The sequence below is a fragment of the Lathamus discolor genome, chromosome 6, assembly GCF_037157495.1.
Source record: "Lathamus discolor isolate bLatDis1 chromosome 6, bLatDis1.hap1, whole genome shotgun sequence".
NCBI lineage: Eukaryota > Metazoa > Chordata > Aves > Psittaciformes > Psittacidae > Lathamus > Lathamus discolor.
The window spans coordinates 79069287-79093366 of record NC_088889.1 but is presented as its reverse complement, the minus strand read 5'-3'; the positions used below and the strand labels follow the sequence as shown (position 1 = coordinate 79093366).

The window sequence follows — 24080 nt, the reverse complement described above, 5'->3', positions numbered from 1 at the left end:
CTGCTAGCTTTAGTAGAAGAAATTGCAGCTCTTCTGCTAGATTGAGAACTTCAGTGGAACTCCAGGTTGACCTTGGACAAAGATGAGAAAAGGGGCATCGATTCTGTATGTATAATTTATTCTTTCTCCCGTAATGGAAAGAAATCTTTATAGTGGTATTGCTTCACATTAAACAGATATAACTGTCCTCCCAACCTTCATATTGTAAGTCCGATACTCTATGGTGCATCAAGTGAAAATAGTTGACAGAGTACATACCAGACTGTATTTGTAGAGTTTCAGCCTTTCATCTTGATGTGAAGATATCTATATTATAAACAGCACGTTACTGCTAGTTTTCTGAGGCTTCTAGTTTATGATATCTGTACCCTATTAATTAAATCTACATTTCTTGGGTCCAACTTTCCGTATATGAGCCCTTCTTTTGTGTACTTTCAAAATTCCAGTAAGACAGAGACAGCTGTGTAGGTATGTAACCATCGCAAAGGGAAATCTTCAGCAGTCTAAATGCTGAACATATATTTTGTGCAATGTAGGCAGTCTTAACAAAACGAACAAACTCTGCCAGGCTCTAGTCTGTTGCTTGCCATTGTCTTACCGATTACACCTGGCTGGATTTAGGTGAATCCCGTGTTGAGAAATAGATTCAATGGTTTTTCAGCAAAATTTCTTCAGAAGGAGGAAATGCATTTCCAGATTTACAGGGAGAGGTTCTTGAACTTTTAAAGTTTTCCCATTCCACATTTTGCTTCCAGCTTGTTGTCCTCCTTAACTTTATTGCCTGAGCATAAGACCTTCTGCTTGGAAACTTCTGACCAGCTGGACAGATAATACTGCTTAGAAGAAGCTCCATCTCATACATGATTATTCAGTAAGAACAACCATTCAGGATACTTAGTGAACGGGTATCTGTAGTGATGCAACAAGTTTAGGGCTTTTGGTATATTACAGTACTTTCCTCCCTCTCTCCTCCCCCCTGCACCCATACCTCTCCCCCCCACCTTTGAGTAATTAGGGAATGCATGCTGGACTGCAGTGAGAGAGCTAAGCATGAAGATTGCCATTAGTGACTGTCATTTACTTGCCTGATAAAGAACAAATTCCCACCAGTTTGTCACCACAGTGGAATATTTTCACTGCATGATTTAGATTTCAATTTTGGAGTTAGAATTCTGGTGATAAATAGTCTCATTGGCTTTTCGTTTGTAACCTTTCATCAAAATGTACCATTCTTGAGCACTATAGCTCAAAGAAAGCTTCCTTTACAAAATAATCAGCCTGTCCTATGAAGAGAAGACTACTGGATGTTCAATATCATGATTGTATCAAGGCTTTTAACATAATCTACACTAGTATTCTTACAGCCATATTGGTGAGATATGGAATAGTTAATGAATAGATGGTAAGTCAACTGGAAAAATTGGCTTCACTGCTGGATTTAAAGGGCTATGACCAGTGGTTCAGAGTTAATTTGGTGGCTCACTAGTGGTCATGTGCCTCAGGGATGGTATAAGGGGCAATAACTGTTTAATAACAATGTGGAAAGTGGGGTGAAGTGCACTGTCAGGAAGTTTGTAGATGATACCAAACTGAAGGAAGCAGTATATATAGTAGGCAGCAGGACTGTTCCTCAGAGGGGCTTGGATAAATTGGAAAAGTAGGTTCATAGAATCCTAAAATGGTTGTGGTTGGAAGAAACCTCTGGAGGTCATGTGGTCCAGCACTACTGCCAAAGAGGGCCAGCCAGAACTGCTTGCCCAGGACCGTGTCCAGACAGCTTTTGGATATCTCAAAGGATGGAGTCTCCACAATCTCTCTGGGCGACCCTTGCCAGAACTCCGTCACCATCACAGTGAAGAAGTGTTTCCTGATGTTCAGAGGGATTCTCCTGCATTTCAGTTTGTGCTGTTGCCTCTGGTCCTGTCACTGGGCACCAATGAAAAAGCCTGGCTCCATCTTCTTCGCACCCTCCCTTCAGGTATTTATATGCATTGACAGGATACCCTGAGCCTTCTCTAGGCTGATCAGGTCCAGCTCTCTCAGCATTTCCTTATATGAGGTATGTGCCAAGTGTCTTAATCACCTCAATGGCCCTTTATTTGACTCTTGTATGTGCTATGTTAATATTACTAATATTGATTATTTGTGGTTTTGCCCCCCCTTTGATTTCTTTAGAGCACATTGGGCATTTTAGAATTTTCTTGAGTGAATACTTCAAAACATGCAAAATTGTTCAGCTATAGAATTATGAATCAAGCTGTTTTGTTGTTTTGTGGGGTCTTTTTTCTACTTACGTTATGTTCTTTTGCAGAGAGTCAGGATATTCACAGTTAATAGCACATTTATGTTCAAATCACACATATATGCGATTGTTCTGTCCAGTTTATAGAAAGATGCCTAAGGAAAAGATCTAAGCTGTTGATGGAGAAGGGGATTGGACCCAAGTGTCCTGAGGGATAGGACTGTGCTGTTAACCATGCAGACCTCTTGAAGTAATCATTAAATGAAGTTCACAGAGACAAACCACTATCAAGGAAAATAAAATTAGTATTAATATTGTGAATCTGAAAGTTTAGACATTTCTATACTTCATCAGCAATAGCAATTTCCCTTCCTGAGAAACAGATAAAATTAAAGAACCTGATGTGCTTTTTGTTTTTTCAGAGATCTTGAAAGGTTTTCTTAATTTTTTTTTAGGTGTTCCTGTCTTTATAGCAAAGGCAACTTCATGGAATTATGACAAATTTAAAATTCTGTTCTGTTGCCTTTGGCAATGCAATACTTGGTTGATAAATTACTTGGTTCTTTATGTTGTTCAAATGCTTGTGGACACAACATTAGCATAAGGAAAACTAAACTGAAAGCAATTTTATGCAGCTTTTTTTACTATACCCTTGAGCATTTTCTAAGTTTGCATTTAATCACAGAATCTTGACCATGATATTTCTGACAGGTAATTTCCTTAATGCAGTTGACAGAGATGGATTACATGGGAGCCTATTGGATCCGGTGCTTTTGTGTGCAAGTGATAAGACTAGATTAGGGTTATCTTGCTCTGAGTGCCTGCAAAGATACAGCCACCTAATAATTCCCCTGGTAATATGGATGGTTTTGTGGAGCAGAAATTCATGGCTATATACTGGCCTGCAAAAATATTACCAGATTTTATTGCACGTTGAGAACACGTGGGGTGATGTGTGTTTTTCTGTTACATGATATCAAAATTTTATGTCAGAGAAAGACAAATGTGTTAAATATCTGGCAGATTGGAAAAGTGATAAAGCAAGAGGCAGGCACATATCTTTGAAATATTTATGGGATTTTAAAATAAAATTAGTTTAAATCATAACCATGATAATTATTCTTATTTTGCAGAGAAATAGTAAGAAAAGTAGCATTTAGCTTTTTAGCTGCTATAAAAAGGTTCATGTGAGAAAATTGCTCGTCTTGCTGCCTTATTAGAAGATCCTAGGCCTGAGTGTTCATAGCCAGGATTCTTATTGAAACAGAGTTGAATTATAAACAGCAAAGTCTGAACAAATTTTAAATCAGTCAAGACCTTTTGAACATTTGAGTAAAAAGGGTATACAAATGCTTGGGTGAAATTAAAAGTCATCATTGTATAGATAATTTTTATTTGCTTGTAGCAAGTATTCACTTCAGTTGAAATATGATTTTTCAGTGGTCTCCAAGATCATGACAATTTTATAACTTCTTCAAACTTCATAAAGACTAAGAATATAAATTTGATGGACTAGTTGCTAACAATAATGCAGCCAAAGCAGTTGTTAGTGGTGTCTCATTTGGAAGAATTAAGATTGGAGAAGGGAGTGGGTACGTTCCTAAAACACAGACTCTGGATGCTCCCTCTATAATCAGTAAGGAGAGATGGACCTTCAGGAGGCAATTCAAAGAGTCTAATTTAGATGGTCTGAGTCAAGTCCTGTGGGATCCTCTTTGTATCTCTCTGTTGATTACTGAGAGTGCTAAAATGAGCAAATTCTTTAAGCTGAAGCTTTTATGAATATTTTCTGGAATAGTGAGTTGCATAGATTCAAGATGCAGAATGGCTTTCCAGGTTTTACATCTTTCTCAGCAAGAGTTTTGCTACAGTCGTGTATGGAAAATGCCCAGAGGCTATTTGGTGGGGACTTTGGTGGAGCACATACTGTGTTTCTTGTCTTCTTAGCTCTCAGCTCTTTCTAACTAGCGGTGTAAAAAACTTTGTCATTTCTGGAAAACACAGCAGGTGGAAATGACCATCCCTATATTGTAATTAAAAAGGAAACAAAACCCAAGCAAACCCAAGACTGCCGGAGCGTATTTGGGTTTGGTGTGGTGGGGAAGCTTTGTGTCTTTTGTGTCCTTGCCTCGCTGTCCAGTAAAATGGTTTACCTATCTTTTCCTTGTTTTACTTCCAAAGGAAAAAAAAAAAAGGCACTTTATACAGAGACTGCATAATGAAAAAGTATCACGTAGGTGTTTAATATATGCTGTGATGAGTAATTTTGGTCATGGTACATCAGAAAGCTACTTTTCTGCACCTTCTTTCTAATAAGAATTTTAATCCATTGATGACAAAACCTCTAAAGTATTTCCTTGCTGCATTGTAATACCCTGTGACAAATTATGTCTCAGGAGTTGTAAAATTTTCTCATAGCTTGTAATACCTCATTTAATGAATTGATCACACTGAAATGTAAAGATGAAGCAGCATTTATTTTGTATGTTATATTGCATATAATTTTTAGCCTTGACATTTATAGCCAGGGAAGCTGTTATTTTACATATCATTTTCAAACCATATCAGCCTTAAACACATTTAAATTTAATAAGCAAGTAGATTAGATTTGCTTTTAAGCTAGGCATATCATTATAGCTTGTGTTCCCTTCAGTAGGGCACATGCTTACTATTAAATGCAATATTTAGCTGGCTTTTAAAACCTAAAAATAATAAAAGGGGATGTATTTATAAAAGTAATTGAATATGTAACTGCTTTTGAGGACAGAGTCCCAGTCATGTTTTTTGTAGGATGTAGACATTAAAGTAGGTTTTGGTTTTTATTAAAAATTGCTCTGGAGGAAATATTAATGTAGGAACTATATGTGTTTCAGTTAGGAAATACTGAATCTGGCATAGTAACATATGGCCTGATCGTCATCTCATGCAGACAAAAAAAAGGCCATGGGAAGGGAGAATTTATATGGAAACTCTGCATGATTTATCAGATAGATTTTTCTGATGCCTCATCTTTCTCACCAGAAAGAATTTGTAGCTGCCAAGGAGGTAGATTCTTACAGCCTTCCAATTATTTAAATGCCTCACCATCCATAACAAATGTGTTGTTAGTAGTGTTACAAAAGGCAGCCCTTCTTCCTTTGATCCTGGCTTCCTTCACCACTAGAGAAACTTCACAGAAAATCACATAGAGTACTTCTACTGTCCTTGTGATCTGTTTGTGACTCCCACCTCAGAATCTTGGTGGATGTAGAAGTGCCTGAGATAAACCTAATGAAAATCTGAACTTTATAAAATCCCAGTAGACTTTTCTCTGGAGATTATATTGCTTTTCCAAATCTATCTGCTAAAAGACAGTTCCAGCATTGTACTTGTTGCTGTGGTACAAAATTAGACAGGAGGCAAATACGAGGCTTTTCACCTTAACCCAGTGAGAGGGAAATAAGGTTTTTTTATATGTGGTTTTTTCAGTCATTTTTAAAGATCAGTTTAGAAATACATTACTCAGTTTTACAGACTTTATGATATTTTTCACTTTTTAGCAAAATTAGGCTGTTCCCTGTCTTGTGAAGTCCCTTCACTAAAGCAGAAAACTTAAGCAGAACAATCTGCCCTTGAAGAATATAAATTACATTTTGTGGGGTTTGTTTGGGGAGGTTTGTTGTGGTTCCCCCCCTTGTCACTTCAAATACATTGTTTGCCATTGTGTTTCATGTACATAGAGTTGTTCTTTGGGTTGTGTGTAGTTTTTGGCTTTCTGGTCTATCTGCATTCATAGGCATTATCAACAAATTAGTAGACCTGATAGATCTTCCCAAGTCCAAAACTCTTCCTATATATTTGTCTAGCAAATTGTTTTGTCTGTGAGACCTGCAAACCAGTATTGAATGGATCAGAGTACACCAGATAAATAGGCTGAAACATACAGTCAGGTCAAGTATAACTTGCCACCTAGTAGCTTCCTGGAGGACCATCTTTCATAATGGGATGATGGTACAAAATAGGCTTTATCCTTATAATCAAGGAACAATGTCTAACAGAGCTTAAGAGAACTCCTGAGTCTTTCATCGTGGCTGTTCCTCTCATCACTACACTTCATATTTGGTACCTCATCCATAATGCTTGTAAAAGGGTTAAAGGAGTTACCACTGCACTGAGCTTGAGTATGTGGGCAAAGGAGGGGGAAAAGTGCTTCTTAAATAATTTCCCTCAATTAACTATTATTTACCGTCTATTTAATGCCCTTGCATATAAGCATATTTCTATCCACATTGTAAAAACTAAGCTATAATGAAAGCAGACTTCACAGCCACATTAGAAGATATGCAGTAAGTGACTGCAGAGGGCTAAGGATTAGTTAGCTGATAAGCTTTCAAGGAAGTATGAGATTTAGTAATCAGCAGGGTAACATAGAAAAGGTATCAGAAGAATTAGTTATTTGCCACAGGGTTTGTAAGAGTGTTATTTAAAAATTAGGTACATAGTTATTGTTCATACTAGCACATATAAATCATCGTGACTTTAATTCTGTGATTTTTGAAAATTTGTTGAAGAACTTTTTTTCAGTACAGAAGATTGGCAATGTGCTGTGTCAGCTAAATATGTCATGTAATCATGAGGCATAACGGAAGAGTTGAATAATTTGTATCATGTCTTGCTCACAAAGATAATTAAATGGAATAGCTTTTAAGTTGATGGAACTACAGGGGTGACCACTGACTGAAGAACTGTCTCCCAGGTTTTTCTGGTAAAAAGATCATTAACATTTTGTTAATGTCTCCCTTTTGTGTGTTTTAATATGCTAGTTTTTCCAAGTACTTTCAGCAGGTAAAACTTAATTACAGCAAATACAAAATAAGTCTACAAAAGTAAAAAGAATTTAAATGAGAAGTAATCTATTTGTGGAATCTAACCTGTTGCATCTTTCGTTTAAATGCAATGTTTTCATTCATGTATTAAAAGACAGTGTGCTGCACAGTGAAATTGCACTTATTAACATCAGAAGCATCTGTAGGTTTGTAGCAATGCATCTTTATGTTTACCTCAGCATTGAAGGGGCCATCTAGACTTTAATCCAGACATCAATGATGATGATTTCCTTCAATATGATAATAAATATAGTAAAGTACCCTTTTATGTTTAATAATTCAGGATTTGTTGAGCGTTTAAAGGTTTTCCTGTTCTGTCGTTTAAGGAATCTGACGGCAATTTGTTAAAAATAATGAGACACGTCTCCACAATAGACAAAAAAAGTGCACATATGTAAGGGATGCTATAAGAAAATAGAAGTTGGTGCTCTATACAGTGTTTGCATAAAGGTTTAAAGAATTTCACCTTACTTGCTTACCTTCTGGAAAACTGTAACCATTAAGGTGACTTCCCATAAATAATTTGGAGGACATCGAAAACCCTCCCCTGGAAACTATGTGAAGAAGCCTACAAAAGATAGCTTTTACAAAAGTAATATATTGCTATGCTTCATCAGGACAAAAGAAAGAAAAAATACCACCAAACCCCACCAAATAGAATTGCTGTTCTTGAACAATGAAGTAGTGCCCAACAGAGATTTAGAATTTGTACCACCATGACTTTCCAGAAGGTGTACATTTATGTTTTCAATACATTTAACAGATTGATAAAAATTTTAAGCTAGTTACAAGACTTCTTTGCTGTTGTTCAGTTTCCTCTCAAATGTAAAGAACAGTGTATAATTCTTTATAATTGGAAGTTTAATTATTTTTGCCCTGAAGGCTACAGTTTTTAAGCTGAACATTATTTTTCATAGTCAAAACATACTCAAGCAAGTTACTCTATTACAGATTATTGTATTAGTTTTGAGTATATTCACACCAGTATGGATATGAACTATGACAGAAAGGATGCCTAGTGTAATATGAGAGCAGAGTCTGAATTAAAGTTTCATATTTTGAAGAAAAAACAAATACATGCCTGAAACTGAATGAAATAAATATGCATATTTTGTAATTATGATGTGAATTAAAATTAGAGTTTACACAGTGGACTTCCTTTAAGAACCCCAAAAATCCAGATCTAGTTGCCGACTAGTAAACGATGTAACGTGTGCCTGCAAAGCCAAATAGTGTTGCTTGAAGCAGCAGGTCAGTGCAGTCATTTCTGAGATTTCTTAAGCATTAGCTTCACTTTGAGGGGCTTGGTTGGAAATATTCTCAGACTTCTAGGATTTCTGTTTGTGAAAAATATTTTTTTGCAGTAGATGAGCAGAGAGCTAAGCATTGGATCCAAGTTATTCATTGCACTACCCTAAGTTGCTAGTGGTTGTCATGGTAACATTTTAAAATGGTGGTGGCTATGGCTTGACATCAGAACATTTTCTGTTAAGTGAAGACTTTTCTGAGATTGTAATGGAGTGCTTTGAGTGAGTGGACTTTTTTTACTCAATAAAATATTTAGTAGGTTGTAGTAAATACTAATTTGTCCTCCCTTCAAGATAATACACCATGCTGTGTATTTACAGTTCTGTACTAATAGAATGGTATTCCTGGAAGAGTTCATCCATTCTTAAGAGTCAAACTTGCTATGAATAAATCTGCTTTAAATAGGAATTGTTCGAATTGTTCCACTTTATCCTTTCAAAACAGTGTGTGGCAGACAGGTTAAATTTGCTTCAGCTTTTTTATGCATTTAGTGAAGTAATGACTAATACTCATTTGTATTTAAAGCTGAACTTAAATATCTTTACACTGGAACTTTCATGTTTTGAGTGACTGAAAATAAATGAGTTTACAATAGCTTATATTGGGGGGTAATTGGTAGAAATGGCTTAAATAAAAAGCTAGGAATGGAACAATCTTTCTGTCAATCATAAGTTAACAGACTTTGTTACTGACCTTATTGTGTTCGAGATGAAGCAATGTGAATGCTGTCTATCCGTCACTTAGATAAGCTTTCAAAAGTGATCTCCAAGTCACAGAGTAAGGATTTGCTGAGAGTGACAAACACATGCCCACTGCATTTCCCATATACTTTTCAATAGCTGAATTCCAAGGCCCCTGACAGAAAGGAAATGTCTTAGAAAACTCTCAATAGTGTACTTTAGTACAGCAGAATACATTGAGTGAAAAGCAGAGCTGGTTTTGCAAGTCAGGATTTATAAACTTTAATAATACACTTATCTGGAAGAAATGGAAATTCAGTTTAGAGTGTTTGGAGAAATCGTCTTGATGGGTAACGTTAATTCATTTTTTCTTGCTATTGGACTGCACATTGATAGTTAACACGGCTTGATGGCCTTTTGGAGTCAGTTTAGCCCTTTGTGGCTCATCATAATCTCATCCTTCAGCCCTGTGATTTTGGAGGTTTTATGGAAATACCATGCAGATGTGTATGTGCTTTAGGACAGGTGATAACAGTGTCTTAGATGACCCCATCAATCTTAATGACATTTTCTACTAATCAGCAAGAGGCTTACAATTTATTTCTCTTTTTAGCTTCTTCATTACCTTTTTCTTTTACCTATTTATCCACCCATCTATTAAAAAAAAAAAAAAAATGGTGCTTTAGCCTTGCCATGCTAAACTCAGTCTTCTGGATGCTCATGGAGTATTTTCTAACTGTGTGCAGTTTTGCTTCTTGATGGTCACTTACTTGTTTTTCCCATAGTTACTCTTGGCTGATTTAATTGCTTTGTCCCTACTATTTCCCTACACAAGATTAAGACATGATAGGTTGCTCTGCAGCCACCTTGTAGATCTAAAAGTTGCAAGACACTTGGAAATTAGAGAAACCAGCTTTAAACCGTACCTTCCAACATTGTTTTCTTGGGAGTTAGATGGAGGATCTGCAGGAAACAAATGTATGACATAAGAAAAGGGAAATTACAAGCATTTTTAAAAATGTAGAAAAATACATAGTTTGTCTTAAGATATGATTGGTGTATAATAATTAATGACTGGGTTTTTTCTGTTTCTTTTACCATTAACAGTATGAATTTGGAATTTTTGCAGTAGTGACTGGTTTTCCCAACTTGAGCAGCTGTGCTTTTTGCATTTTTCTCACATGAACTTTATTTCAAACACTGCGGTGAATTGTTCTATGGAGAAGTAAGACTTAATGTTCTAATTGAAGCATTAAGATTAGGTGTGTTTATTTTTGTTTCTGCATTTTAAAAGATGACATTTCTGGGGAACCTGCATATGCAGTTTTAGAAAGCAGTTTTTGTTGTATCAGAGTGAGCCATGGGCTCACTATGGATTGGAATTTTGCCTACAGTAGGGAGAACATAGTTTTTTTAGCTATATCATCAACTAGAACAAGCATGAAACATTAGATGAAGTTAGAACACAAGCAACAAAATAATAATAATGTATTACATTTCCATACATAGCATGTGAAAATGTATCAACAAGGTATGTTCATCTGCGGTTTAGACATTTTACTTTTTTGTGTCTTAAAAAACCACAAGGAATAAACTCTTGATTTAGCCCAAAGCACTGTACATAACAGTTCAAGATGTAAGTAAGAATCTGTTTTTACTGTAACAGTTGAGAATTTCTGTGGGAAAGAAAAAGACAAACTATCAGGAACATTATTCTATAAATACAATGTATAAAATCTGTTCCTTAGGAAAAACAAACAAACAAAAAAAAACCTTCCTGAAATTTTGTTCTCTTCTGATACAATTATTTGTAACCTTGCCTGTTTGTTGTCTGAATACAAAATCATTTACTCTGTCCTCTGAGCAAGCTGACCCTCAGCCTGGCCAGACAAATTCTGTAGTGGCATGGGAATCTCCATATATTCAGCTGTGGGTAAATACTTTCTTGTCCCACCGGGCTGTAGTTTTTGTTTTCTTACTTTCCTTGTATCTTACATTGCTCATCTCAGTGCCAGTAAGTTCTGATGGGGGATACCAGCTTGCCTTTACAGTCTCTTGGAGTCCTTTGCAGATTTCACAAAAATAGTCTAATCAGGATATAGTTTTAATGCATCTACCATTGAATAAAAGATTACTTCAGTTCTTTGGGGGTGTAGATGCTATGCAGTCAAATGACAGTCTTTTTTTTAACCTGACTCAGTGACGGTAAAGCTTACCCCTTTTTTTGATTTAGGATGTACATTTCATCTGATTTTTTTTTTTTTCATCCATGCCATGTTATCTGCTTGGCCAAATGTACCTACTATTAAGAACTAAGAAGGGCTAATGCAATTAGCTTATTTGTGTGTCTTCATTGAGAAAAGCATTAAGCCACCATTCTGGGGCAAAATAAGCTTCATAGAATAGGCACAGCCCCCCACTCACGTATCCCAAGTCCAGTTTTGATACTGTGAAAGATGGGTATAACTATTTCTTTCAGTTCCTTCTCTTCATTCTGACAGGAGGGCTTACTAGATCAAATACAGCACTACGCTGATCGGCTTTCCATTTTGCATCTGTGTTGCAGTTTGGTACAGTAAGCTTAGATCTGCCTTTACAAGTGAGTGTACCAGTATTTCAGTAGCAACTTTTTGCCTTGCAAAGTCCAATGAGCAGGTGTGGGGTTTCTTCTTCAGAAATACAGCCTAGATAGGTCTATAATATGTGGATATAAATCATCTTACCAAAAACCCCCACAAAAAACACAAACAAACAAAAAAAATGCCTTACTCCAAGAGTAGCTGTAAATAGCTTTCTGTCAAAGTGGATGAATATTCGGGGAACAATTTTACAAAATGCTTCTTTAGGAGTGCTACTATGTATTTTCATTATTGACATGAAGGATGGAATGCAAAATACGTTTTAAAAATTCCTTGAGAATGTCATTCTGAAAGGACCTGCAAGCATACCTTTAGAATTAAAAATTACAGTGATGAGTTGGAGACGGAACAGAATGCAGTTTAGAAAGGGTAAATTAAATGGTCTGCACTTAAAAAATATTCAGCTATGAAAATATAAATGCATAATGACTATGTAGGTAAGTAATTCATAGTACAGTGATTTCAGCTTCTGGTAAATCAGAATTGAATGTATTAAAGATATCATGCTGTTGCAAAAAAGTGCATGGCACACTTTTTATATAAAACCAGAAAAAGCATCAGTAAGGCCTCTGAAACAGTACTGTTAAGAAACTTGGCATTTGTAAAGTTTCAGCTGCCAGGCAATATTCTGGGAACAACACATCAAGAAGAAAGTGGCTTAATCAAAGGACATACTGAATAGAGCAATATGAAGCATCAGAGCTCTGGAAAATGTGACCTACAGGGAAAGGCTGGGGAAGAGATATCTGAGCAAGGACTTGATAAGCAGCTGCCAATACAGAAGTAATCAGCTTTTTCTCTGTATTCACTGTGCAGTAAGCTTACTTTGCTGCAAGGTCAGTTTAGAATCAGCAGCAGGAAAACTTTCTAATGGAAGGGCAGCTGAAAACTGGACAAAGCTGCTTCGAAAGGCAGTGAAATCTCTAGTGCTAAAAGTTGACCAGATGATCCTTGAGGTCCCTTCCAGTCCGGTGTTCTGTCTTTGCTTAACAGAAACAGTATAGACAGAAGTTACAGGTATAGCTTATCCTGGGAGCAGTGGTAGAGAAAGGCATTGAGGAGTGAGAGGGACAACCAAATGGTTGCTTTTTTCTATTACTTGCTCACACACATTGAGGATACTGATGATTTTAAGTGCTCTTGAGAAACTGTTCTCCTTGTGTTTAATAACTTTTTTTTTTTTTTTTATTGCTAACACATTGTGAACAAATGAAAATAATTTGAAGCGATCTCTTCAAAGACAATAGCAATTATTTGCTTTATTACACATAACTCAGTTTAGAAACTGAAAGGTAAAAAACTTATTTAGAGGTCTGGTTACTTAATACAGTATATTAATTTATTAGTAACAGTTGAATCAGAACCATAGAATAGTTAGGGTAGGAAAGGACCTTAAGATTATCCAGTTAGACCATGTCACCCAAGACTCCATCCAGCCTGGCCTTCAACACTGCCAGGGATGGAGTATTTGTGACTTCTTTGGGCAACCTGTTCCAGTGCCTCCCCACGCTCACAGTATAGAACTTTTTCCTTATATCTAACCTGAACTTCCCCTGTTTTAAGTTTGAACCCATTCATTACTCTTCCACCCCTATTACTACAGTCCCTAATGAAGAGTCCCTGTCCATCATCCTTATAGGTAGGTCCCTTTCAGATACTGGAAGGCTGCTATGAGGTCTCCACACAGCCTTCTCTTCTCCAGGCTGAACAGCCTCAACTTTCTCAACCTGTCTTCATATGGGAGTTGCTCCAGTCCCCTTATCATCCTTGTGGCCCTCCTCTGGACTTGCTCCAACGTTCACTTATACATGAGTTCTTAGAACCAGAATTAGAATCACATCTTGGAAGCAGGGTGTCATAGGCATAAACTGTTTAGTCTTTAGGGCATACTTGCAGATGATCTTTATTAATTTAGCACTTCCTGTTGGCTCATTCACAAAATCCAGAGCACTTTGTTCTGTTTCCATCGAAGTTGGAAATCAAATGTTATGATCATAGTTGAGGAGGCGATATGGCACAGTACAAATAGGCATCACTTAGCATGCATACGTCCAAATACAGGGTATTGCTCTAGGATTTTAGACCTGCAGGGGCTTAAAAGACAGTGCCAGCTGCATCCCACTTGCATGCCATTGAAGACATCATTTGGAAAGAAAATGGGAGTGGGTATAAGAGATTGCTAATCTGTCCAAATTAGAATGTGTCATCTTAACACAACAATTCACGTGCATTAGAAGTAATATTCCTTTCATAGTGCTGATGTCCATGTAACACTTCTCTTTCACATATGTTGAACAGAATATGTATTACTGTTTAAACCTTCTAATATCTCTGTAGGAAGGAAAATTGCTTAGGTGCGTTGTGCATGAATGACATTAATCTGAATGAACATGTGTAATACTGAGGCTTTCATTTCACTCAGCCTTAGTGACCTTGGTACACTGTTGTGGGTGTTTAGCGTAATTATACATCATTGACAAAAGTTTGATAAGGTTGACGGTATGTGGGAATAGCTAAGCTGTATTGAGGAGTTTGGTTTTTGGGGGGTATTTTTTGTTTGGTTGGTTTAGGATGTTTTTATTTAGTTCAACTCAGGGTAGAACATAAGGAATCAAAGTCTAATCCTGTAGAATTGAAAAGTGTAGAAACACAGTAACCGCATGAGAATACTTACATGCCAGCTGCTGAACATAAAACATTCTTCAGTGAAGTATAAAATCTGACAGGGAAGTGTAGGTGCTGACAAAGAACATTTTATCTGTGTGACAGAGAAAAAATTGTTCATCATCTACCTTTGGTATATAAGCTTTCAGTTTTAATGAATTCTGGCAAAAATGACCATAAATCTATTTTTAAAAGTTTCCCTTCTCCCTTTCACACATGCTTTCCATTACATATGCAGTACTGTACTAAGTGCTGCATTTGTTTTTACAGCTCGTAATTAATAGTCAAACTTCCAAGAAATTGTACAGCTCCATTTCTTAATTCAAAGTCAGTATTTTTATACAGAAATAACAAATAAGAACAGCACAGGAAATTCAAGAGGAATAGCTAAGACTTTACAAGATACTCTTGATATGTGTCAGCTACTTATATGGAGAAATAGGAGCAAGTGCCTCATTTTAAGACCTGTTTTCAAAACTTATTCCTGAAATTATGTTGATGCTGCCAGCTACCATAGTTCTATAGAAGAAATGCAGTTACGGTGCAGATATTTTTGAGTATTTCTTAAAATCCTAAGTCTTGTTTCAGCTACAGAATGGTAGCTTTGTCTGCTCAATTGTGGTCTTATAGTCCACATTCAATTTTTTGTGTCTTTGCAAAATTATTTCCTGATTAAGATAAGGAGTAATAACGTAGAAGATGTTTCATGGTGCATCCTTTTCATAGCTTTTCCAAACTGACTGGAAGCAAGAATGGTAAGAGTTGAATATACTTAGATTTTTCAGTGTAGGTTTTATGGCAGTAGGAGCAAAGGAGCATGTTTATAAATTACTTTGAAACTTACAAAGGAAGAGGGTTTAACAGCCAAACAGGAAGGGAAGAAAAAATGTCTATAGGCAAGATTGTTGGGACCAGAGGAAACCATATACCTGGTCAGCAGTGACACATCTGTCAAATAATGGGAGGGATATAAGCAGATCTGTAGAACTGAGCAAGAGGCCAAGAATGGTGCCTTGACTCCAAATGAGAAGAGAAAGAGGATCCTGAGAGGACTGACTTGAAGAACTGAAGCCAGGAATGGGTTTGAGTTCAAGAGTTTTTAGCTGTGGGAGAAGTCAGTTAAAACTTGATGGAAGAGGAGAAAGGGGAGCAAAAGCTTAGAAGCAACTAAGTGAGGAGAAGAAAATGACAGCAGGTAGTTAATGATGCTAGGAGAGTTAGCTCTGTTACAAGAAGGAAAGATGAAGAGGTCACATATGTAAAGAAGGAGAGGTCAAATATGTAAAGAAGGAGAAAATGAAGAACAAGAAAGCGTTAAGTACAAGAAGACATCTGTTAGTTGTGCTAGGCTACGCTATTCTGTTCATGTTGTGCTAGGCTACGCTATTTTGTTCATGCAAGTAAACATTGTCTTTGTTTCATAGTATTTCTGAATATGGAAGGAGGTACATAAAGAAACTGATTTATTAAAAGTATAAATATATAATGGTTTGGGAGTGCCCTGTTGGTCCAGGTGTTGGGCTGTGGAGGTGCACAGGAAGATGCAGTCTGTGCAGGTGCACAGGCAGATGCAGTCTGTGCACTAGCAAACTGCTAGCCTAAGAGAAATAACATACTAATGTAATAGACACTGGGAAAGTCGAGGAGAAAGGTAGAAACAAAACTGGCAAAAGAGAGATGTTCTAAGGCTCTACAGGATGTCTGGATTCAGAGCGCAACAGGCAAGACAATGTGGCGCTTGCAGTTCTGCACCTGTCTCACTGGATGATAAGTCTTCCGACAAGCAGCTAGCTTTCTTCATTGGTGGCGAGAGCATTTGACAGGAAATAACCATATTTGTTCCAGTTTTGGGAACTCAACCTAGAGTGAATGTCCCACTCGTGCCATCCTTGTTATTGCCCTGACTAGAATCATTTGAAGGGTGAATTCTTTCAACATAACAATAAATTTATTTTTTATTTCTTGTTGCAAAGTTTAAGCCTACTGTAGGAAATGTTTTTTCAGTACATTTTTCTCTTTTTATTACTTGGTCTCACTGCAAAGAACTAGTTTAAGGATATCCCAAACAATTTATAGGAAGAGGAGTATAAAAGGAAGTGAGCTGGATCACAGATTGGAATGGGGTTGAAGGGGGTTGTGTGTGTGCAGTTTTGTTTTTCTAAAGTTTGGGGGTTTTTTTATATCCTCGAAGTACAGGAATTCATAGTATTTTCTTTTTGCAGCGGGCGGGATGTCAATCTTTTACCAGCCTTTGTAGTTAGTAAACAAAATCAGGCTGAAGACATCCAGAATTTCATCTGGACAGTGTCTGGTTTTGTTATGGTAGTGGTATTTTGTCTTTAGACAAAAAAAAAAAAAAGTGGTTAGTGAGTTACAAAGCAGTGGGGGATTTCTATACACTTGTTGGGATGAGATCAGTAAATTATCTGAAAATGGTTTGAGGAGCAAAACCATTTCAGCTAGACTAGAGGTCCTTCTCTCATTCTTTGTGTCCTGTGAAGTTATAGTGTTTACAGATCTTTTATCTGTGTGTTTTGGAGATGTATTTACTTTCAGCAGAAAAGTTGATCTTGTCTATTTCAGTAAGTGCTTGCTTTAGATGCCATCTGAAAGGGATAAGGAGGAAAAAAGTTGCTTTTTGAAGTAAATATATTCTGACCATTGCTAACCTTCATTATCCACTTTTTATAAACTGGAGTTTGCTGGCTTTTTGTCAGCCTCATTGCAAAGCGTTGTTAATACACCACCATGAAAATGAAAGTTTCATACACATTGACATAATTAATGAAGAAGGAGGCAGCATGCTCTACCAATTAGCACCACAGGGAAAAGTCAAATTGGCTTCCTTTTGGCATGTTGTGCCAAAGTGAAGAACTGTAACACACAGCAGATAAATAGAGATCCTTTTAATGAGCTGCAAGATCAAGCTGAATAACTCTGAAAGGATTTTGTGTAAACATCACCAACTATTGAGAGAGTTAAGATTAATTGATGAGCTTAGTTGAAAGTTGGGGGGGTGGAGGGTGCAGGGAGCCTGTTAAAGAATAGCAGTAGAGCTTGTTAATAAATAAATTTTGTTTTCAATGCAGCTGTTAGGCATGTTAAAGAATATAACAAGCACTTGGGAACAAATATGGGAAAAAAAAAGAAACCATTTACTGCTTGCTGCTTGACCAACAAGATTGTCAGAATTAATTTTTTCAACTGAATATTTCTGTACTTAGTATTTACTCGTAATGAAAACTTGACTAACTGTTCTCTGATACTGGTTCTTAATTAATAGTCCAACCATCTGGCGACATAAGACATCAGTAAACTGACGATTGTTGTTCTTTTTTTTTTTTCCAACTATCTCTGAAGTCCTAATATTAACAATAATAGAGAAGTCAACAGGTGAAGTTTCTCAATGATTTATATGAAGCACTCAGTTTCTCTTGAGATATACACATAGAAAATTTAGAACAGTTCAGGTGAAAACTCTTTAAAAAAAAAAAATATTTTCATTAAACAAAATTGTCCTAAAACCCATGAATTAAAGACTGAGTTTTCAAAATGTACAAAAATGCAAACCTATAGCGGCTGTTCACTGGGGAAAAAATCAATGGGCATTAGCAGCTAGAAGGCCTTATTCAGAGCCTGCATTATTTAGTAATAGGCATTAGCAGCTAGAAGGCCTTATTCAGAGCCTGCATTATTTAGTAATAGGTCAGAGTATATATGTAATAACAGAGATACAATTTTGTCTGGTCAGTTGCATGAGCTAACTTAATCTATTATTTTAAACAAATATCTACACCTTCTGTCTCTTCTAAATATTTTGAATTTTGACAATAATCAGTTTGTACATTTTTATTTTAGCCCAAATATTGTATTAGGTCAGATACAGCTTATCAGTGCATGCTGTGTACAAGCAAATCACCAAGATTGGTGTTGCATCTGCACCTAGGCATCTTAAGTAGATCTTAAAATATACCAAAATTGTAATTAAGGAAGCAAAATATGGGAAAGCTAAAAGTAATAATTAGAAGCCAATAAAGATTATGCTTCACTTGCTAAACAGGTGACTGTATAAATGCTTATGTCTGTTGTTAATCTCCACAACCGAATTACATGTCCCTTCACTTGGTACATTAAAGGTGATACCAGAAGCATTCTATAACTGTACAACTAAGAATATTAATACGCAAACACAACTGGAGACAAATTATTGTGGTGAAGTCCTACTATTTTAAGAAACATGTGCTGCTGAGTGGTTAGTTAACTTCTATTTCCAAAAGGAAGGTTAAAAGGCATAGTAAATGTCAGAGTAATAAAAGACTTAAAAATTATGTTGAGTTCCAAAATTTATTTTTATAGAAAATAAGAATGATAACGAAAAACATATTATTACCTTCCCACATCCCAAAGATTTCTCACTAAATCTTGAATCTTCAACTGCTGAAGACTAAATTTCTACTACCTAATCACTTGTCTAGAGAGGAAGATGCATTTCTGAACATTTTTTCTTTCAGCAATTTTTATTTATGTTCAATTTTCTCATTAGTCAGCCTTATTTCAAGCTTTTTAATTTTATTATTTTTTTAATATTCCATCCTTTACCTCCTTCAGCTTTGCATCTCTTATTTTGTGTTTGTCTTTAGCTTTTCCCATACCTACCTCTCATCATTCTTGTGTACTCTCCTTATGTATCTTTCCCTGCCCATGGCAGGGCCTTGGAACTAAATGATCTTTAAGGTCCCTTCCAAGCCAAACTGTTCTGTGATCTTTATTTTTCTAATCTTTTTCTAACCTAGATTTTATCCTTATCTCCCGTGGATTAGGAAAATGTCATCTTCTCCTCTGCCCTCCAAATTTTAGTTACTTAATTTTTCTGCTCTTCAACAACTGTTCTGTTTATGTCCTTCAAAACAGTTAATGGACTCTGTTCTGTCCTTAATGATGGGCCAAGTCTCTGTTGTGGTGGTGTTCAGGACTTCCTGGCTGGTCTCAGTTAATGTGATGGCTGTCATCCTTTCTTTTCAGCCAGCTGGCTGTAACTCCATCTCCATGCTGGCTGTTGCTAACAGTAGCATAACAGTGTCTCTTTGCCTAAGTGTCTGAATATTCTGGTTCCTCTCTTTTGACATCATTTACTCTCCTTCTGCCTTTCTGCCACTCTTTCCATGACCCTAGTATTGCCTTCTTCAGCCTAGTAGGATAATTTCCAGAAGGTCTGTAAACCACAATGACAACCACTGAGTTACAGCAGGGGAGATGAGCATAGATATAGTAAGAGAGAAAGGACAAAAGCCTCCATAAGGATTTATAAGAGGAGAATTCTTTCTTGGCTTCTTCTTTGAGTATTCTATATAGAATCATTATTTTCTGTAATTGAACTACAGAAATCCTTTTGCTCTCTTTAATGCTTCATTTTTCTGTATTTCTAAAAAGACAGAATAATACTTAATTTGTTTGATTTCAGGTTGTATGAAGTTCCTTTGTTGAAACTAGCCAAGGATAAAATATAATTAACAACTCATTAACTGTCGGCACTAAAAGCACAACAAGCATGTTAAAGGCTGATGATCATAATTTCTGTGATAGAAAACTGGAATGATGTGGAGATCCTTAGTGCTGAGATCATGCATTAACATTTTGTATAGCAAGTATGTTTCTGGCCATCCATATGTCCAGTTGGTATAAACAGAGAAGGTACTGAGATGGAAGGTGGCAAGAAGTACAAAATTGCTTCTGTTGGATGAAAGCTTAAATAGACTAGGGTTTTTGAGCTTGAAGTGATGACAGTAAAGTGAAAAGAGAAGCCTAATGCAATCAGCAGTGCTTCAAAGAAGTTAGAATGCTTTTTCAGTACCAGAATTGGTACTGAATGATATTGTCAGTCAGTAAATTCTGCTAATCTTATTAGCAGATATAGCAAAACAAAATGCATGGGCCATAATTGCAGAATTTACAATTTATTTGGGCTCAAACAGGATGGAATAAGTAGTGGCTTGTATATACAGGGATCTGTATTCAAGTTCTAGTTCAGGAGGCTCAGAAGCCACTCTCCATGGGATTACATTCTGAGGACAAGACTTGTGCTCGACATAACATTTCTTCTGTTCATTCCCTAGTGGTTTACTACTCTGATTCTGGACTAGATGAGCCTTTTCTCTTAAGCAGTATGGTGATTATTCCATATTAAAAATACGTATCAACTAGGTGTTATTGTTACAAAACTGTTATAATCCCATAAGGGCTAATTAAACAATTGTTCAAAATCCAGTGAAGTAATAACTTTGTGTGTTTGCCATGAAGTTTCTGCAAAATAGAGGTATTTAGAGTGGACAGGTTAGAGCTTAGTAATTACCTAGATTTGTACATATAAGCAATATATGTGCCAGCTCAAATCACTAATAAATCCATCAGCTTTGAGGGGTTTCCTGTTCATTTCTACTGAACTGTTAGTGTATGTGACAAGCCATGGTTCTGTCAGAACGAATTATCCCCCTTGAAAAGCTGGCAGCACAGGGAAGTGGCAACTTAATGGAAGCTAAAGCACTCTAATGGCAGTGCCTGTTGAAAGCCAGGGAATGTCATCCACAGCATTTGCCCTGGCTCTTGAAAATGTCGCTTTGCATTTCTGGTTGCATGCAAGACACTGGAGCTTTATTGAAGTCACATTCACAGGTATTATTAAATGAAATACAATTCAGTAAAACACTTGTTTGTTGATAGACTTCATTCCACTGAGGTCAGCCCATCTAATGGTGTGATCGTGTTGCATGTGCTCCAAAGTGCTGCAGTGCTACTCTTTTTAAGATTCTTAAGTTTAGCTGTCACATAAACTCATTTCAAATACATAAAATGAATAGAAATGTAAATGTTTTATCCTACTGTTCACATGAGAGCATAAATATTTTTATTTAGACATGAATGGAGTGTTTAATCGAATGGGTGAAAACATAATACAGTTTAAGTATACTTGTGAATAATATATAGATTATTTTATTAGCAGTGTGAATTAAAACTTGTATTGAGCCAGTGGATGAAATTATCATACCGAGATTATTTTCTGTTGTTTTAATCTATTTTTAGATTACATTGGTGTATGCTAACATATTTATTTATAAGTAAATAAAAAGCCAATCATCTGCATACATTCCATTTGTGAACTATTGTAAATACACAGCACATTTAAAGATACTGATTTTAATAACATTTTGATTTTTTTACATATTAGACCATTCACATTCCATTCAGATTTTTGCCTTCTTACAAGGGTTATATGCAAATAATTGCCTTGTTCCTGGTTTTCTTGGTGTGTTGTTGCATTTTGGGTAAAATCAGAATTCTAAGTGATGGCTTTCAGTAGAATAATATTTTTTAATCTTTTAATAAAAAGCATATATGTTTTTATGGGTTGTAATTAGCAAGGTCGATTTTTTTAAAAGAAAGTGATGCCTGTTGATATCATTACTAAGAGTTAGTAAATTTAACCAGTACTGTATCATCTATCCATGTTCATAGAAAGAAAACAGGAGAGAGCAGAAAAAGGAGGACTTCAGAATTAAAAAAGAGAAAGCCAAACTGGTTTAAATGAAAAACAAATAAAAAACTCAACCAAACCAATAACCTGTAAAGTTCTTTTCATGATGATTTGCTTAACAGCTGGGACTTTCACATTCTTTACCATGTAATGATTATTCTTGTGAAGAAAAGGTGAACGATATAAACAGACCCTTATTTCTTTAATGTTACTCTTAACACCAATCTGTTTCATTTCCTCCTTTTCCTTCTTTCAGCCCTCTTAGGAGACAAAACTCTGGCTCTGCATTCTGTATCAAACAATAGGGTATCTGGGTTTGCTGCACGTTTTTAACTACTTAATTATATCAATGCAGTACAAATGAAGTTCTAAAACTTTTTATTTATATAGCTTAAATATTGTTTCTGAAGTATACCTTCAGCAGCTCTGTGGGTACAGAAAACAGCTGAGTTATGATCCCTTCATTTGTAAACACCAGAATCCAACCTGATAAAGGCATTTGTTGTAGCTTTAGTGTGGATGATTAACTTATTTGCTTGTATGATAAGTTTATGCTTCACAGTGCAATTGCAGGTATGCGCTGAAGAGTCCAGTGCTAGAATCTGGCATTCTGAAGCAGGGAAGAATAAGCAGGTATTGTCATGTGGTATTTTGCATCTTAGTTCATAAAGAAGCATTTACGAATGGTGACATATTTAGAGAACATGTGTGCTTGATTCACAGTTGTCAGTGGGATTGTAGGATGTAGGATGCATTGATATAATTAACCAAGTCTGAAGGAAAGGAGACAAATGTGGCATTGAAAGAATTTCAGAATTGGAAAAGGTCAACAGAGGAAGGAGAAGAGAAAGCAATAGCAAAACATAAATAAAAGAAAAAATTGGGAGATTTTAGAATTTACAATATAGATAGATACTGAGAATGGAAATCAAGATAGATGTCTCGTAAAGTGCCACAAGTAGATCCTGCTGTCACAGAATGCCTTGAACTGCCCCAAGTGGTGCCTATAAAACTTAGAGATGTTGTAATCATCTTTAAAAGGCTACATAGTTAAAACATTCCTCCTTTTAATAAAAGAATTACTGTCTTTTTGAATGGTGACATACCCTATCTGCTTTGACTCCTCTAAGTTAATCCTTCATCTCAGACGATAAACAATTTTTTAAATTATTTTTATAGTCTTCCTGATGTTCTTTTTATCTTGAGTGCTCATCCAAAACTTCTCAAGGTGCTGCATTTTTCTTTCATTAGGAGATGAATTTTAAATAGAGACATTTGCTTCTTTAACTCTCTCTTGTTTGTTAACAAAAAAAGGTACAAAGTCATATTTTGATGAAAAATTATTTTTGGTAATGACAACTGCCTGTGTTCCTATGCAGGCCACACTTATTTTTGGTCTATTTCCATTAAGGAGTTTTGGCATTTATGAGGTTTTTTTTCAGTGTGAAGCTATGCCTTATAGTCACTATTGAGCAGATAGTTGATAATAACATACTTTTGCTATTAAATAGTTTTCAATATGGCCCATTCTCACATATTCTCATGGAGTAAGTCCCATTAAGTATACTTCAAGCAGAGAAGCTGCACTCCTCTGTATATTCAGTGAGTGTGGTTTTTATATCATATAATAAATTACTTCTAAGTTTCTTAACAGAAATGTTCTCTATTAGAAATTGTTTTCTTAACCCACAGAGTCACTAAGAGCTCAATAGTCTTTGCTTCATTGCGATTGGAATTTTCAAGCCTGTTGTACTTTGTAGTACAGCTCTGTCACCAGTTCATCCATATTTAATATGAACACAGGAATTGCATAGTGCACAACTTTTGACAGTTCTGCATTTACTGCTTTCAGACATTAAGGGACATTGTCAAGGTTGATGGTGCAAAGTTAAAAATACTTTGGGGGGGGGGTAGGAAAACAACAAATCTTTTACACTATCATTAAAGAAAGTATTTGATTTAACTAAAAAATTAACAACTTGAACTGGACAGCCTTACATTGCCAGCTCTTCCAGTGGTGGTGTGGCATCACTATCCCCACTGCATCTATCCCCACAAATCACAATGGAAGGAAGTTGCTTTTGGATTTCAGCTATAAGAGGGCACTCGTGACCTTTTATCTCATCTGGAATGCTGTCTTCTTAGGAGAAAGCA

At 36.1% G+C, this 24080-nt stretch overlaps 1 protein-coding gene across 21 annotated transcripts in view; it reads left to right on the top strand.

Annotated features, from left to right (window-relative positions):
- The window catches only part of RBFOX1 (RNA binding fox-1 homolog 1), an 892094-nt gene that overhangs the window by 568324 nt on the left and 299690 nt on the right, over positions 1–24080 (top strand). The window lies entirely within an intron of this gene.